Genomic DNA, 18,395 nt, shown 5'->3' with positions numbered 1-18,395 from the left:
CTGTATTGTAATCAATTTTAAAGACAAAGCACTATAACACTTTTAAAGCTGCGTCAAAAGAATTGAATTTCTATATAAACTAATTTGTAATGAATCTAGTCTCCTCTCCCGCATTGTGCCACTGCAAGAACTATCAATGTCGGTCGGTCGGCCATTTGGAGCCACGGCAACTTCTGAGGCTGATAACAGCTCTGCTCAGAAGAAAAAACTTCGCAAGTTTGTACGTTATTGCGTCCGAGTAGGGTTCGTCTTCCTTTTCAACAATTTTTTTAGCTAGTTGTTTTATAGCTCGCGTTGCGGACTATCCAGCGCCCCCATTCGGGAAATAACGAGTGGAACGAAGTAACACTTATTGACGTCAAGTTTTCGTTTCTCATACTTCCGGCACTTCAACGACTCAAGATACTTTTATGCTTCTGTAGAGTTTTTTGGGCATAAATTGGCAAGTGGAATAAAGGTTCTCACGTCGAAGAAATAACGGCTGAACCCAGACCCCCTAGGCTATTCGCTTTAATGTTTAGTCGCGCGTTTTCATCAGTGCTTATAGTTTTGTTTAAAAAGGATTCGCCTTGAAGCAACTGAAGAGTCGGTTCAATTTTGACATTATAGCTAACGTCATGCATGGTTTTTGCAAAAGTGTCACATCAGAAGCAAAAGATAGAGTGACAAGCATCAGAATTATGAATTTAGATATGATAAATAGCAATCAAAAATTTATGTGTAGTAATTTTAAGTGATAATTAGAGATATATACATTTAGGACAGCAGCCTCCCTTCCTCTACAATGGCATGTGCAAACGGTGTTAGAATATGGAGCTACGCAAAAGCTCAAAATTTATTTTTATTCTAAGGTACTTGATCACGTCCGAATATGAACCTTTTCGTATCGCTGATACTGGCGCCACAATCTCTATGACTCTGATGCTGACGGACCAGCTCTTCATGTACATGAGAAGATTAACGGACAGAATATGGCTTTCTCGAATTTGATTATCCGTTGCTCGTATTTTAGCTTCTTGATGGATTCGTGATATTTGTACCAATGAGGTATGCTTCTTGGGCGACGCTTAACATACGAATTAAACACTTTCACACGGAAATGTTTTTTGCTGAAAACTTATTCGATGTTATTAGTTTTGATATTAAGCCGAGCGTCATTAGTCGTACTTCTGTTCGCGAAGGTTTCATAAACCTTGCGAAGTCTGGACCGGGCTCTACTTCGACATCATCACAGATCGCATCGAGCTTGTTGGCAAGAATCAGGCGCACCTCAAGAATCTATTTAATTCTAGAGAATGTACCTCTTTTTCATAGATGAGATCTCTCAACGCTAACGATTTTACTCGAGTCTGTTCTTGCTTTTCTTTTCTGTTTTCTCAAGTTATTTCCCTGTAAAAATTCTATATCTATAGCGTTTTTGTTCTGCAAAGGCTCAGATGGCCGAGTAGACCTTTAAAACTGGATTGCCTTTTCTTAACGTACAAGAATGCTGAGGCCACCTTCCTCAACGTAAGAGAGAAAACCCCGATTGTTGGCATTGTCAGAGAGATGATTCAAGAACGAAGGGATAAGATTTACATCTTGTGTCATGTAAAAGTGGTTCAGATATGCAAAAATACTAAATCGCATCAACCGTAGAAATATATTAAATGTTAGGGCAGCAGTCTCCTCTCCCCTACAATAGCATGCGCCACGGTGGCAGTGAATGCAGCTACGCAAAATCGCCAAGAATTTTTTGTGTGCTAATGTACGTGATCACCTTCGAATATGATTCTTTTCTTATCGTTGATCCTGGAAGCCAATCTCTGTATGGCTTTTGATGCCAACACACGGGTTCCTCCTGTACCTTAGATTTTGGAACAAATAGTGGCTTTCTCGTCTTCGATTTTCTTTCGCTCTTATTTCAGCTCCTTGATGGACTGCTTGTATTTGCAGCAATTCCTTCAGCAGACGTCGTTTGGAAAGTGAATTTATCTTGCAGTGTATTTGTTAATGAATTGTATTTATTCTGAGGTAACACCTTATAATTTACGGTGTGTCTCTTGAGCGTGTTAACGTAGTTGGTAGTAATAGGGTGAGCCGCCCTCCGGGGGGGGGGGGGGGATGGTCAAGACCCCATGTACTAGGATTGCTTATAGCGGCTTTGACCGATTAGGGTCTTCCCTAATGTGATAAGATTGGGTATAGAATCTAGGGGAGCCTACATGTATTAGGTTCCATGTATAAAGATTAGGCTCCATGTGTTAAGATTAGGCTCCATGTATTAAAATTAGTTATAGCTGTCGTCATGTATTAAGATTAGTTATAGCCGCCGACATGTATTAAGATTAGTTATAGCCGCCGACACGTATTAGGATTAGTTATAGCCGTTGACAAGTATTAAGATTGGGAATTGGATCTAGCGTATTTTGTGCAGAATTTTTGCAGTTTTTGCATAATTTTTTTCAAAATTTTTCTGTTTTTGGGTTAAAATTACGTCATAGTAGCTGCTCGGTGTCAATAATTTGGCTAGTAATGATCCGCGCTTACTGAATTAGTTAATTAGATTCCGCTCCATTAATAATAGAAGAATGTTTTTTAGCAGTTTCTAGTTTTTTTTCAAAAAATTTCTAAATACTCTCTTCTGATTGGTTAAAAATGACAATTTTTTTTGAAAAACTGAATTGGAAAAGTTGTAAATAACAGACGCAGCATAAATTATGCACATCAGACTACAAAATCACTCGAATATTTACCTTAAATAGGTATAAATTATTATCAAAATAATTGAAAAACGAGGTACATTTAGCCGAGTGGGTTAATAAAGTCAACAAAAATGAAAGACCTGCGTAGCTAACTGAGTACAGGTACAATTGTTAAAAACTAATGTCGACTTTATTAGCCACCAGCTTAGTGTATACCCCAGTAATCAAATTTACATATATTTACTAATAAAATTTAGTACATGCACATCATGAATATTGTTCAAGTTTGTTTGTAAAAATAATAAATAGATGAAATGCAGCATAAATATTGTAGAACCCACACAAGTTTTGCGTTTGCTTGAGTGGTCGGTGTTTCATTTTCTGATACTTTTTATTCAAAATTTTGTAATGTAAGACCGATCGTGCTAGAGAGTCCGCTTAGTAATAGTTCCTGTTGAGGCGACCAATCATTATCCAATGTTCACCAACCTCACTGCTTGGGGAAGTGTTGATGATCGCAAAAGTGATTTTGGGTAAATTTGGGACAAAATCTGCTGGAAAGGATCCAGTATACGGGAATTTGAGCTCTGGAATACTTTCAATATTGTCACGAAGTGAGGTGTTATTCATGACAAATTATTTTTTTTCTTTATCTCACAAGCACCGTTTGTACAAGGATTCCTGACAGAACAGTCAAGTTGAAAACTTTCGTTCTGTTGAGAGAAGCAACAATCATTGGTCAAAAATCAGTCGACGTCGTCGAAGAAGAAAAGATATATTTGCTACTCTAAAATGAATTTGTCGACCGTTTTTTCCTGGGTGCTGGGATAAAACAAAACAATAATTATAAAAAGTCCAAGGTAAATTTGCAAAAGAAGATAAACATATATAATTGAATTTAATCTACCCCAATTGACATCCAGTTGATGTAGAGAAATGTAGAGCTAGATAAATGTACAAATGTTCCAAAAAAGTATATAAAAAAGCGAAATCTCAAACATTTTTAGCAACAGTCCCAAACTGATCAATTTTAACAGAAGACATCTTTTCTCCCAGAACAATTATTTCAGTCACGTCTCTTAACAAACGACCAGAAAAATTTTCCATTCGAATACTTTTACCGCTGGATTCAAGATAATGAATAATTTCTCCAGCATCTTGAAGTGAATTGAGATCGAATACCAGTATGTAGTGGTTCTGAAATTGATGATTCATTAACGCAGGAATTTCCTCGTTAAAATTAATTGCCTTCATTGTTGTTACGTATGCTCTACAGTCATTAGTTGTATCAAGTGATACTATGGCTCTTCCTCCGCGAACAATTCTAAGTTCTCGCAAACCAAGTTTCTGATAATGGAAAGGATTTTCTTGAAAACGTCCTGTGAATGCCGAATTGGTGTTCATCGCAATAGCTACTCTTCTGATTGGAGCATTGTTGAAAACGTTTTCCTGAATAAATTGGTTCCGTCCTGAGGGAATAATAAAGGTACGTGCAATTGTTTCCATAAAGTTGTAACAGGCAGGTTGATGAGTTATTTGATATTTAATAGTTTGTTGATACACTTCGTTAACAACCACGCGTCGTTTAAATAAGGAACAGTCAAGAACCTTTAGGGAAACGTGGGGATTGTAGGAAACGATGTAAAAATTAGGTCTGGAGAGACTCAATTTCAGTCTAACTTTTGTATTTGGAAGCAGTAACTTTTCACATTGGAATAAATCAATAGCTAAATTACCGTAGTAAGTGCTTCCATTTTTCAGCAGAAGTTCTTCCTCTCGGTCTATAAACGGGCTCTTCTCATAATCACTAGGTTTTTTTTTCAAATTCTTATCCATGACAAGCCAAAATACCTTCAGTATTTTTCATTGAAGCATTAAATTCATTGGAAATTAGGGCCTTGTGTCCATAGAGACCATTCTAGTTGTACACTTGTTGATTGTTCAGATACACTTCACAGTTGGAGAAGAGTGAGTGTAATATATTGTTGACGTTAGTTAGATAATGTAAATGAAATACATACCCACATCTGTTTTTCCATGCTCATCTTTTTTCATAAAGTAAGTCATCAAACAATCTTCCTTTTTGTAGTCCAACTTTGATTTGAAGGTGGAAATCTCTCATATCAAGATAGATGCTTTTATCTGTATCAAATTCAAATTCAATGCTGCTTTCATCCAGTGAAGTAATAGGATAAACTTCTTGAAAATGAGAAGATTCAATTGGTTCCAAAACTTGAATTTTGTCAAAAATCTCCAAGCAAGAAATTGTAAAGTGTCCATATCCAAAATTAGAATAGTTTGTTGATCTAAAATTCATTTTAGATTAGCAAATATATCCTTTCTTTTTCGACGACGTCGACTGATCTACGAATAATGCGACGCTTTCTTATTTTTCCTTCACCAAGCTGTTTACGTAAAGTTTTCTTTCCAACATCAGCTGCAACAGATTTGAGTTTTTTTCCCAGTCAAAACAATTCCAATTTCAGGAATAGCCATTTCAGTTAAATCAGCTCTCACTCTTTTTGCTGCTGGGACAACATACCGTCTCAAAAACGGAATTGCTGTCCTCCCAATTGTTTGCGCTAGAGCTCCAAATTCCCTACCCTTTTGTCTGGCATATCCGCGAAAATACGGTAAATCACGATCAGCAACCACTCTGTACAGTCTTTAATCTAGAAATGATTTTCAGAATTTTTTCTAATCATTAGTACTGCCCTAGTTACTCCAACAGAGTTGAAAGGTACTTTTCACTATAAGAGTCTCGGAGCTCCAGTTTTATGCTGTGGAATGAATTTTTCAGAATTTTTTTGAACTAGCTTTGGAAAATTTTGATAATTCATGTATTGCCCAGTTGAGATAATGTCTCCATTCTTGACTTTTGATGTAAAAGGAATGCATCGTAAAAAAGCAGCTTTTGTATCACCCACAATGTTGCATTCAACAATATCACTATATATCATCAAGGTATGTTTTCGTACAATGTCATAAGGGAACTTGGGAAAATGTGGACCAGCACCACTCATGAAAACACCCATCCCATAAACAGCTTCTTCACATCCAAAGACATGACAATAATCAGCACTAAAATGACAATTAAAAAAATCCCATTTGGAAGACTCAAAGAGTTTCGCTGTGTAATTTTTTTAACGTGTAATCTGATTGGTTTTTTCATACTTTTCACGTTCCTGAATTTTTTTGTTCATTTCCTTTACAATATCAGAAATTGGAGGATATAGACCTGGATCAAGTGTCTAATAGTCTGATGGTTTTGTATTCGGTGTTGCGTCATTTAGATAGAAGAATTTCTCTTCCGTGATGTATTGTTACAAGAAAGTATAAGATAGTTCTGTAATTGCAACCTCCCATTCTCCCCCGAGAGTAATTTGTTCGGGAAGAAAGTTTGTAAAAGAAATTAATGTATTATTTGGGTATCAATCAAAGAAAGCATTCAAAACCAACTCTACAGTGAAATAATTCATCTCTAAATGATACACTTTGCAAGCTCTTGTTCATAAGATTTGCCCAGAATTTCGTCACCTTTTTTTCCGTGAAGGCTATCGGTTGGTGGTTTTAAAGTCGCAATTTTAACAATTTGAAAAATTTCACTTGTGAAATGAGACTTGTAACCTTTTCTAAATGGGATATCGTACTTGGAGATTCGAACTTTGTCTCCAATTTCTAAGCGTGGTTTTTCGTACTCAAAAATAGGGTTGTTGTAAAAAATTGACAAAAAGTATTGAATTTTTCACGTTTTTGGGTGATATATCTATAGATCTGTTAACTCTTGTGTTCATAGTGTTAACAAAATTATCCATTTTGTGAACGTATTTATCGCCGTTTTCCTCCATGTAGCGATAAATAGTTTTTTTTAAAGATTTAATTGCTCTTTCTGCTACAGCAGCTTTTGTTTCACTTCTTGCAGAGTAGATTTTGATGTCTTTACTCTTGCAAAATTTTTTGAATTCTTCCCCGAACTCAGTACCTTGATTAACCCACATTCTATCAGTTTTAGTGTTCTTCCTTAACATTTTTTAAAGGCAGCTACAGCGTCAGAGGCATATTTTGACTTCATTGATTGAACACGGACCAGCCGAGAAAAGACGTCAACACATATCAATTAATATTTCACACCGTTATTAAATTCAGACTATTTATCCATAAAGGCCAAATTAAGACAACAAATCTCATTGATATGTTTTGCAAATGCAGGTTATCTTTTGAAATGTCGAATCGCTTGTCGAAATTTAGTGTAAGAATATTTTCTGTATAAAAATTCAATAACCTTCTTCTTTGACAACCAGCTAGCTTTCTGAAGGTTTCCAACTGAACCATATGCGGCTTTTCCTTCCCTGTACAACCTCTGTAGCTTGGCTCTTTCAGATTTGGAAAGGGATCCTGCTTCCTCGTTCTTTGCTTTTGGCATCTTTGTTAATAATTTTATGTGGATTTCAGCCAATTGCGTCAAGAATTGTGTTATAAATATCAGGACATTCAACCCTTTTCTTCTTCAAAGCGTATACAAAACCGACAAATGCGACGTTGGTATCTCTTTGGTCTAATAAAATGGAGTCAGAAAGGGATAGCTTAATGCGAGGAGAACTCAACATTTCATTGATAAGTGATTCGTTGCTGGAAGACTTTGTTTTAGCGTTAACTTTCTTATAAACAGTCTCTAAATTTTTTTGAACCGAATCCTGTTTTTCGTTAATTTCTCCAATCTTTGAGATGATAACCTGATTTTTTATTCATAAAGTTGTTGAGGAATTAAAATAAACTGATCCATTTCAAGAGAGACGATTAATGATTGAAGGAGTTAAAATTCATATAAGACTGATTCTTTTTTAGGAGCTCAAGATCTGTCTTCTTTTACTGAGACTAGTTCTTCTTAAAATAAGCAGATGAATTTCTTGTCTGAACTTCATGTTTTTGAATTTCTTTGAGATCTCCTCTCAGAATGTTTACTATGCACTCGTTTAGAAACTGGGTGAAGTCTTTAGGGAAATATTTGAGGAAAGTTGTTTTGAAGCTCTGGGAATATTTCTGGAACGCGATCAGAGTAGAGGGATGTTGTGTTTTTATCGTTCAGAAATGTAATCTGTTGCCTGCTTTGAGGTAGAAAAAAAGATGGCGTTGAACCACTGTTAGTACAGTTGTCGACTTCAGAGAGTCGACTGTTTTTGGAGTCAAGTCAATAAGTAAATGACCATAGGGAACTGAAGTTGCTTTGGTATACCAGTCTTTTAGTTGAGATCCCAATCCCAACTGTTGACTGAGCGTGTTTACTTGTAGGACGTCTCCGGGTGATTTGAATAAAACAATATGGGTGTTCTTTAGCTCAATATCACTTCCTAGTCGGCTTTGATGAAGGAGATTGTGCTTTATATTCGCTGTACTTAAACTTTTATGTCTACCAGCAGTAACTATTTTTACAAATTCTTTAAAATTAGAAATTTCTTCACAAGAGTCATCAAAAATAAGTAAATACTTTGTTCCATTATTAGGCAAACTCTGTATCAACTCAAAATGAACACCTTGAACGAACTCAATGTTTTTTATATTTTTTGACATCAGTCCGTAACGAGATTGATGGTGTTGATAAAAATAGTAAATTTTTGTCAAATTCTGGTTGAAAAGTTCCAAAAACTAACCAATCATGAATGAGATGAGATTTCCCAGATCCACTTGGTCCAACCAATGAAATAAAAACTCGTTCTTTCGAGGAAAATGTTTTGTTCATAATTTAGGATAAGGTGAAAAATATCCAAATGTACTCGACAAAATGGCGATTCAAACTAATGTTTCCTCACAAGTCTCAGTCAATGTAATTCTTACGATAAAACAAGCTAAAACCAATAGTATGACAAAAAAATGGACGGAAAAACTACTAAAGACCGGTTGCACGTCTGTCCAGAACCTTTCCAATTTTGACGTTCTTCATTATTGTCATCAAAGACAAAATTACCTAATTGAAGTCTCTTATCAGTGTGATCAGTCATTTATACGCTTCTTCCCTAGGGATTATTGTCTTCTTCCCTAGGGATTATTGAATTGTGAAACTGAATCGAAACGTAAACAACAAAAAAAATTGCAAAAAATTAACAAAAAGATAAGTGAACTAAACATAACACACAACCAAAAAGTTGTTTCGTCGGAGGAATCGGTGAGAAAAAGCATCAAAATTGAAAAAAGTTCCAAAATTAGGAGCAAGACTATGAAAGAATAATAAAGTATGAGATCACAGTATTTGTAGATATTTTTTAACCAACTCATTCTCTAATACTAATTTCAGAGAAAAAAAATAGGAAAGAAAATGATAAATTACAATCACGAATACAAACAGTAAATATTATCGAAAAAATTCAAAGTCCATTTCCCATAAGCGTAAGTTTTCTTTTCTGCACAGTGAAGAGACTTCTTGTGTCGATACGGGTAGTTGCTGCAATTTCATTCAGCATTATCGTTTTCTAATAGTTTGCAAGTCTTCGGATAACCAAGATCATCAAGATTTTCCACACCCTTACACAAGTAGAGTGATAAAATTTTGCATTTTTCAAGTCTTTTAGCAAAGTACTCTGTTGTTGCTGAGCAATGTTGATGTATAATAAAAGGCAGCTCAGAATAATCAAGCTTTTCATGGTTCCAAATTTTACCGTGCATATTTTTTGTATTCCATTTTGCTTGAAAAGTCGGTTTGTAGTCTTTAGGTGGAAGAAATCTGTATCCAAGTACAATTCAGTTCTTAAAGCTTCCCAACTTTTTGACAATTTTTCCTTCTAAGCATTCAATATCTAGTACAACGAGAAGCATTCTTTTTCTGGGATGATTTTTCAAAAAATGATCAACAGTCTAGCATTTTGAAAAAACGTGGATGACAAAATTTTATAAAGATACAAAAGAACAGACCAGTAATATGACCCAAGAGACATGAGCTCGGAATTTGAGGTAACATGTAACAATAAGCCGGTCCTTGGTTTGTAGTTGTTTTAACGGCTCCAGCGGAATCGTGTAAAATTGCATAGAAACAAAACATTTTCGATCTTGCTAGGAAAAAGTCCAGAATTGAATTACCGTTACCAATAAGTACTCCGTGGGGCAAATTTTGGTCAATTTCCTCCAAATTAATGTTTTGATCCCAAATTTTACATGCAGCCAGGAAACAGTGTTTTTCGTTTCTCGTTGTTAAGAAACATTGGAACAAAAATACTTTAACAATTAAAAATGTTTAGAAGTGTGACAGTATCCATCAATTTTTTTTTCTTTATTTATTTAAAGTGATACTGGTCTTTTTGAAAGTCTCTATATAAGTAAGAAGGTCAGGAAGATGTTCCAATAATTTTTTATATTCCTCTTTTTTTAGTTCAATATTTGTCAAAAAACTCAATTGCACTCCGTTCCCACGCTGTGATGAAATGGAAATTTCTTGTTTTTTAGATTGATATATTAAAGTAGTGCGTCGTAATGCGTTATGAAGAGCCCACTTCAGTTCTGAAAAAATTGGACTCATTGTCAGGTTTATCAATTTTTGGAAAATTTAGAGCTTCAAGAATTGTATAAGAAGTCTTTTTTAGTTCGTAGTGAAGTCAAACGTGGAATACTTTTGATTTATTTCTTAGACTCAGAAAAATATTTCTGGAGGAACCAATATTCCAACTCATTTTCAGGTTGAAAAAAAATAAAAATGAACAAAAGATATCAATTAAAAAGACAAATACATTACAAAATTACATATTTAATGAAATGTACATTGTTGAATATTAGAAAAGTCCTTCAAATTTTGTATCAACTCCTTGAATTCATCCAGAGTGTAGCCGACATAAGTCACTTGTTTGAACTCGTTGTTTTCTTTTCGACAAAAAAGTCGAATTTGTACATAAGTTGAAGCCGGGTTGTCCTTGATGTATTGGAGGAAAGTAACATAGAGTCTCCGATTTCATCCAATGCTAATCTGTCTCACTTTGTGACACTATTCCAGCACGTGTTCCATGCCTATGTTTTTGTCGAATTGAAGTTGGTTTTCTCTCATCTCTAGTTCTCCATCGAGAAGATCTTCCTTGAGAAAGCAGAATTTTTGAAACTCATAGTCTCCAATTCGCAAATGCTGGTATTTTTCAAAAGTTCTAGAATTTTCTTTTCTAAAGACTTCTAAAACTTCTAAAACTCTAAGGGTTGGTTCAGTATGAAGTTGTCCGTTTCTTGAAATCTGGGACACAGTATATTTCCCAAATCTTTTTGAATTGGAACCAAAGTCCATATAAAAAGGAACCGAATCAGTCCCTGGTTTTGGTGAAGATTGAGTGTATATTGAAGGAGCACTCGATAGAAAAGGTGATACTTTAGAGAGAAACATTTCAAAAACTTGAGCTGAGAGTGAAAAAAAAATAAATGATTTGTATTTGTATGCAACTCCTCTCAATAACTAAAAATTTCCTTTTAATGACGTCATTTATACTCATAAAATGTATGCTAAATGACGTTACTTCCTTTCAGGGTAATCTATTTGGAAATCTTGAGGTTCGCGAACTTTTTAACCAAAATTTCAAAAGTATCCTGGTGTTTAGCTCGTCTGTGTTGCATTAAAGAAAAAAAATGCTTGAAATATTTTGAACAAGTATAACAATGAATTCTGTTATAGTCATCTGTTTCTTGAACTGTATCATTACGTAAATGATTTTGTAGTTTTTATGGAAACAGAATTTGTTACCGCTAAAAAAAGAAAATTACCTTAACGTACTTTTTGTTTCCATATATAGATTCTATTCTGTTATCCCGATAGAGAAATGACAGCTATAATGTGTCAGGTTTTACCTCAAATTTACACAGATTATAATGACATTATTCTTTTCTGTATAAGTTAAGGAGTATAAACCTTATCTACTCACTGAAAAAAACGCCGTTGCTACTCATAATGACAATTTTTGTCCATTAAAGACTTGTCGCTACCACATTTTTATCATTTCATCCTCAGTGAAAGAGATACTAGAGACAATAGAAAACTTGTCATATATTTATCAAACAGTCGATTGCTTGTACACACTCTATAAACATCAATTCTGATCAGAAGAGTCAGGAGTTGTCTTTGCTCAGTTAACCAGAGTGGTGGAGCACAATTTGGAGAATTAGTACGTGGAAAAATTACCCAGTATCTCCAGAAAACGATTGAGCAGAAAGAAGTTCAAGCGTCACCTACTACGCGCTGAGCAAATAAATGCGAGTACTCAAACCCTTGGATCATCCTTTCTTGACAGAATTCATTCCCCTAGAAACTCAAAGTATGAGAGTGAACTTATAAAGATTGTTGATTGTTTGTTAGATGGCCATGGCATAATTGATAATCCTCTTTTGTATCCTGAAATTAGAAAAAAACGTTATTGAATTCTTGTTTTTGTTTTGTGATTTGTATTTGTCTTTATAATTTGAATTATTTTGTTGTTAAAAATCATTTTTACAAAAAACTTTTCTTAATAATCGAAAATTCAAACAACTTTTTTTGTTAAAAATCGAAAAAATCTTCAACGTTTTCTCTTAAAAATCGAAAACTTTTTCAACAATTTCTCTTAAAACTCAAATTTTGAGTTAAAAAAATTTTCTTAAATGTCGAAAAAATGTTCAAAAACTGTCATTTAAAGACGCAAAAAAATTTTCAATTTTCTTCATTTTACGGTATGATTTTGCGCAAAAAAGAATATTTCTTCTCATTTTAAAATGACAATTTTCGAACTTGTTTTGTTTTAATAGATATCAATTTTCAAAATAAAGATTTTTATTGAAAATCGAAAAACGAATTCAATTTTTTTTCTTAAAAATCAATTTTTGAATCGACAGTTTTTGTTCAGAAGCATAAATTTTTATCAAAGTGTATATAAAAATTCGACAAAAGTTGCTGTGTTTTTGTTTGAACATAGGTTGCATAGTGTTTGGAGTAAAGAAAAAAGTTCAATTTAAAAAAAAATCAATTACAACACAAGTATAAATACACCACAGAGTACATTAAAAGAATTCAAGTATAAAATTTGCAATATCAAATTTATTCAAAAATAGTTTTCACAACGTAATATGACAAGTTTTGAATTTCATTGCCAAATGGACGGACTCTTTCAACGATTGCTGGAAGTTCTGTAGGTCGAACACTGTTGGGAGATACGGGAGCCTCATCAGTCACCACAATTGCGTTGTGAGCCGTTCCATCCTCTATGGAGGGGGTTCTCATTGACGGTGTAGTCGACATATCAATCGAACCATAAAACTGAGCTAGATCGAAGGTTTCGAGATCGTTAAATGATCACGTGGTGCTAGTATCGACACTCAATTCGCGTTGTTGACATTAGCATTGGTCGCTGTCTGGACAAGGCTGTTTTGCTGCTCTGGACTGGATAGTTGTCTTGTCTCCGGTGTATTGCACCAGTTATTGGGAATCTGTCCTTCCTCCCACGTAAATGTATACTGAATACTTCCAGGAACGTAGTTGTCGGGAAATCTGTCCCATTAACGTGAGGATAGTGATGCCCACTGATCACAGCAACTTCGTGACCCATTGCGTGAGTTCCAAGCTGATTCTCCGTGATTGGAACCTGTCCTTGATGATAAGTGTCAAACTGTTGTTGCTGGTGCTGAATAATTCGCCACACTGTAATAGGCAGGGTTACAATTAACTTGTAGAGCCCATTCGGTAGGTCTCTGATGCTTATCCGAGCAGTCTCCTCTGTGAAAGAAACTGAGTAGAGAAGGCTGTTGTTCTGCACTGTAAATTCCATTTCTCAAAGTGGTGAGGAGAGAAGAAGGATTAGAGTCAAAGGTAGTTGAGACAGAGTTGATGCTGTTTAAACAGAAGAGAAAGCAAATGATGTTAGATGAATTTTTCAGCTCTATATATACTAATCTCCAATCAATGAGAACAGAGTTTTCAAAAAGTGTAATGTTTAGCAGAAAAAGTGACGTTATTATCCAGAAAAGGAAATTAATCAGTTGTAACGTTACCAAAGAAGGAATCAACTCTTAGAAAATCTAACAATACTATACGAAACAGGTAAGCTCAATACTGAATAGTGACCAAAAAAGATAACTTTTACACGTGTTATCCTAATTAACAGCCAAAGATGGAAAAGTTAGAGGAAATGAGTTGACGTAATTCACCAACAAAGTCAAGCTTTGATAAATTCTCTCCATCTCGTTAAATCTCAAATCGATCTCGGAAAATTGTTCAAATTTGGAACTAAATTTTTGTATATGAATAATGGGGAGTCGTATTCCAAATCGTACTCTTACCCCCTGTGCATTGTAGTCCTTGTAATAATGAAAAAATAGCCCACTCTGCAGAGATGAAGTAATTGTTTCTGCTTCAGGAATTGGGATATAATTAGATTGAGTCAGATTTCTGTACTATTCCATAATTTCAGGAACAGAATTCAACATGAAAAGCATTTCGTACTTGTTGGTGTGTAGTTCTGAAGATAAATTGTTTTGTCATCATACTCGAATTTTTTGATAGAGAAGGTTGCATATTCAAATCCTTTACTAAATCTGATGATTCTGTTGTTTTGACTGAAAACTTCCAAGAAATTGTAAAAGAAATAAGGATCAACATCAATTTCATCCACTCTGAAACCATCAGCGATTCCTTTCTTTTTTTGTAAATCTTGATTCTTTTTGTAAAGTGATTCTTGATCAACATTTTTCACAAATGATTACAGTATCAAGTAAAACCCTGTTAAAATAAAAGAAAATTAAAATAGAAAAAGTAATGCATAGAATGATATCGTTTATCTAAAGAAATAGATTTCTAAAGCTGAAATCTGATTAAAAGGGAGGTTCCATTACAACAACATTAAGCTGTACAACGTAAACTTGTTCTTCAATAACAGATGGAAACTTTTTCTTGATCTCTATCTGATTGTTTTGAAAGCACATATATGCGCTAGTTTCCATTTTCATTAAAACTAAAATTGATCTGAGACAGTAAGATTTATCAATATTTGAAATACACAATTTTAGACTTCATCTATTCAAAATACTTTAACAATCGGAAATTTTTAAAAAGTAATTTTCTTGTTGTATTTTTTTTGGTGAAAAAATCTGTGTTGGAAAAGAACAATTCAAGTAAAAATTAACAAATAAGATATAGAAGAAATTGAGAAAAAAGTTCGAATTTTTCGCCACGGAACGAATTTGTACATTCAAACTGAAAATTAGTTAATTGTGTGCAGAACTGACGCAATCGAAATCATATCAATCTTCTAGAAAGTTCTGTCATGACGCCTGAATCTAAAAATAGAAATGACGTCATTGCCATATATGGAAGTGACGAGTCATCGTCGAGTAGATCAAAGTTACATAGCAGCTTTTAATCATTATACTTTCTGTTTTTTCAGATTCAGTTGCTCCGCAATTTACCTGACTTTAACTCAATTCTTCTTGAACTAACATAACAATGCAAGCTCTCGATAGAAATCTCCCAGTGAAATGCCCAAAGTGCAACGAAATGGTTGCTAAACTAAACATGGCCAGTCACAAAAAATCTTCTTATAGTGGGACTTTATCATGTCCCAATTGTCTTAATTTCTATGCAAAGAAGAAGGGAGACTTGAATTATCACCTTGCCAAGCATCATGCCCTGAAAGATATTAAGCTTAGTACTGTGTGTACTCTGTGTTTGGAAAAGTTCCCAAGCTTCTATTTTCTTCAACAGCACAAGAGGAGAAAGCATGGAACCTCTTCAAAAGTTGGGACCAAATCGAGTGAAAAGCTCAAAGAAGTCCTAGAATCAGAGGAGCTAGACCAGAACAACGAGCAATTGCAGCAGGAGCTAAGTGCTTGCCAGCCCTTTTTTTACTGTACGGAAATGGGGAATGGGAGACATCGAGTGTTCAACTTCAAGTTGTCCAAGCTCGATCCCAATGAGATCAACGATAAAAGAGAAGAAGTTTTTGAAAAATTAAATTGCGCAGCCAAATTGAATCCGGCTCTTGAATTAATCTTGCGCAATGTGGACACAGATGAGTATCGATACTTTTATGCACATGAGAACAACAGTTTCTTTGAAAAATCTTGTTTACTCTGCTCAAAAGGAGACTTGGTCTCACTTCAAGACCGAATTGAAAAGATGGATCTAGAGGAGACGTGTGCACAGGAGCGGGAAAATACAAAGAGGCCATTTGCTTTAACTACTAACGTAACAATATTTTGCGCTCTCCTAAAAAACATTCCAGTGGGATGTTTCGATGCTGTTCTTCCTGAAAAGTTGTTGAGAAGATCAGATGTAAATTGACTTGTATCGAATGGTTACGGAGAGACTTACAAAGATTATGTTTGCCTGTTCAGAGCTGTAGCTGTTCACTTGTATGAATCATCTGAGCTGGAAACGAAAGCAGCAAAAGTGTTTAGTGCTTTTTTCATGAATCTGGACTTGACGCAATAAAATTTCAGAGGGGTATCGATCAATCACCTCGTGTTTGTTGAAAACGCGATAAAGCATAACATCTTTATTTATGATATTGATATAGAGGAAGTAGAATTTGCTGGAGAACTTGCGAGAAGAAGTGTTGAAATGAACGAAACGAACATTAACTTACTGCAATACAACAACCATATACGCTACGTAGATGATATTAACACATTCTTTAAACGATTCTGTTGTCCCAGTTGCGATACGTTTATTCAGAAAGTGAGAAGTTTCAACCGTCTTGTAAAATCATGCAAAGACAGAGTACAGCATAATTACCCAAACAGTGTGTATACTCTGCGTGAAATTTTGTTTGATAAACTCGATGGGTTTGGAATTTCCTACAACGATGACCAAAAATTGTTCAAAAACTTGGCATTTTTGACTTTGAATCTATCTGCGTTCCCACTGAAGAGCTAAAAGATACAAATACATCTACTTGGATTGAAAAACATGAGCCAATATCTGTCTCCATTTCCTCGAATTTGATTGAAGAACCTGTGTTTCTATGCAACAAAGACCCTAAGAACCTGATTGTTTTTTTTGTCGAAGCTCTTGAGGAGTTAGCTAACAAGAGTAAAACCGAAATGCAAACAAAATTTGCATCATTTCAGGAGATAATCAATAGCCGAGTTAAAGCCATCTTTGAAAAATTGAATGCAAGGAAAGGTCACACAACTCCTATATTTGATTTCGATGATGAGTGTATTGACGAGGAGGAGGAAGAGGAAGCTGATATGTCTACTCAGTTCCTACAAATGCAAAAAAATCAACTTTTTGAGCTGCAACAACACTTTGAGCGTTATATCAACACATTACCTGTATTTGGATTCAACAGTGGAAAGTACGATCGGAATCTCATCAAAATCTACCTTCTACCTTATCTCATTCATGAACGGGATGTTCAACCTACAGTTATCAAAAAGCGAACAATTTTGTTTCTTTCAAGTTCGGTTACGTGCAGTTCCTTGATATTCTATTTTTCCTGAGAGGAGTTACATCTCTCAATTCATTCCTCAAAGCTTACAAGACCAGCGAGACTAAAGGATTTTTCCCATATGAATGGTTCGATTCTTCAAATGATCTTGACGCAACTTTTCTACCCCCCTATGTATGTTTCTTCAGTAAATTGAAAGATCATAAGCCCTTGGAGAAAGAATTCACTTAATTTACAAAGTTACTGAACAGCGGAATATCTCAACAGAAGCTCTGAAAAAGTTGAGACTGAAAGATGTTCCCCCATCTGGAGTCGATAACTACAATTACTTGAAAGTGATTTGCGAGGAAGAGCAAATGTCTACATTTAGAGATTTCGTCAAGTGGTACAACAACAACGATGTTGTTCCAACATTGGAAGCAATGCAAAAAATGATGGAATTTTACCACAACAAAGGAATCGACATGTTAAAATTTGGATGTACACTTCCCAATTTAGCAAACATTTGTCTTCACAAGTCAACAAATCATAAATTTTCCCCACTTGTTGAAAGTGACAAGGATTTAAAAGATAAAATACGCGAGGACATGACTGCTGGACCTTCCATTGTGTTCACAAGAAAGGTAATAGTTGATCAAACCTACATCAGGAATTCAGAAAATATATGTAAATCTATTAAGGGTATTGATTCTAGTCAACTCTATCCCTTTTCAATTTGTCAAGAACTGCCAACAGGGCTTTGCACACGATGGGAGCCCGACACAAATTCTCAAAAATTCAAAGCTCGAACCAATAGATCTCGAACTTTTGAGAACATGGTCATGTCTCATCTCCAATCACAACGCCCAAAATGCACAATTGAAAGCTATTATATAACCGGGAAACAGAAAAAGGTTGACTGTTTTAGCGTGGTCGGTTTTTGTGCTCATTGCGACACAGTATTCGAAACCATGGGTTTTTATTTCCATTTTTGCTCATGTCAAGAATCTCGAGCAAGCCTCTCGGAGGAGGAAATGCAGAGAGGAATCAGAAAAAGAGAACATGATGGACTGAGAAGAGATTATTTGAGAAACAAAGAGTACAATATTGTTGAAGTCTGGCAGTGTAAATGGTGGGAAAGAGTTAAAGAAGAGGAAAATGTCAGAAATCACGTGAAAACGAACTTTCCCTTCAAACTACCTATGAAGCAAGAGTCTCTTTTAGCAAAATTAAGACATGGGAAAATGTTTGAATATGTACAGTGCGATCTTGATCCAGTCGGATTAAAGTACAAGCTCTCTTATTTCCCTCCTATTTTTAAGAACTTTAATGTCAGTCGAGCCGATATTGGAGATTGTAT

The sequence above is a fragment of the Convolutriloba macropyga genome, chromosome 6 (assembly GCF_964194025.1).
Source record: "Convolutriloba macropyga chromosome 6, txConMacr16.3, whole genome shotgun sequence".
In the NCBI taxonomy this organism is placed as follows: Eukaryota; Metazoa; Xenacoelomorpha; order Acoela; family Convolutidae; genus Convolutriloba; species Convolutriloba macropyga.
This window is presented reverse-complemented; position numbering follows the sequence as displayed.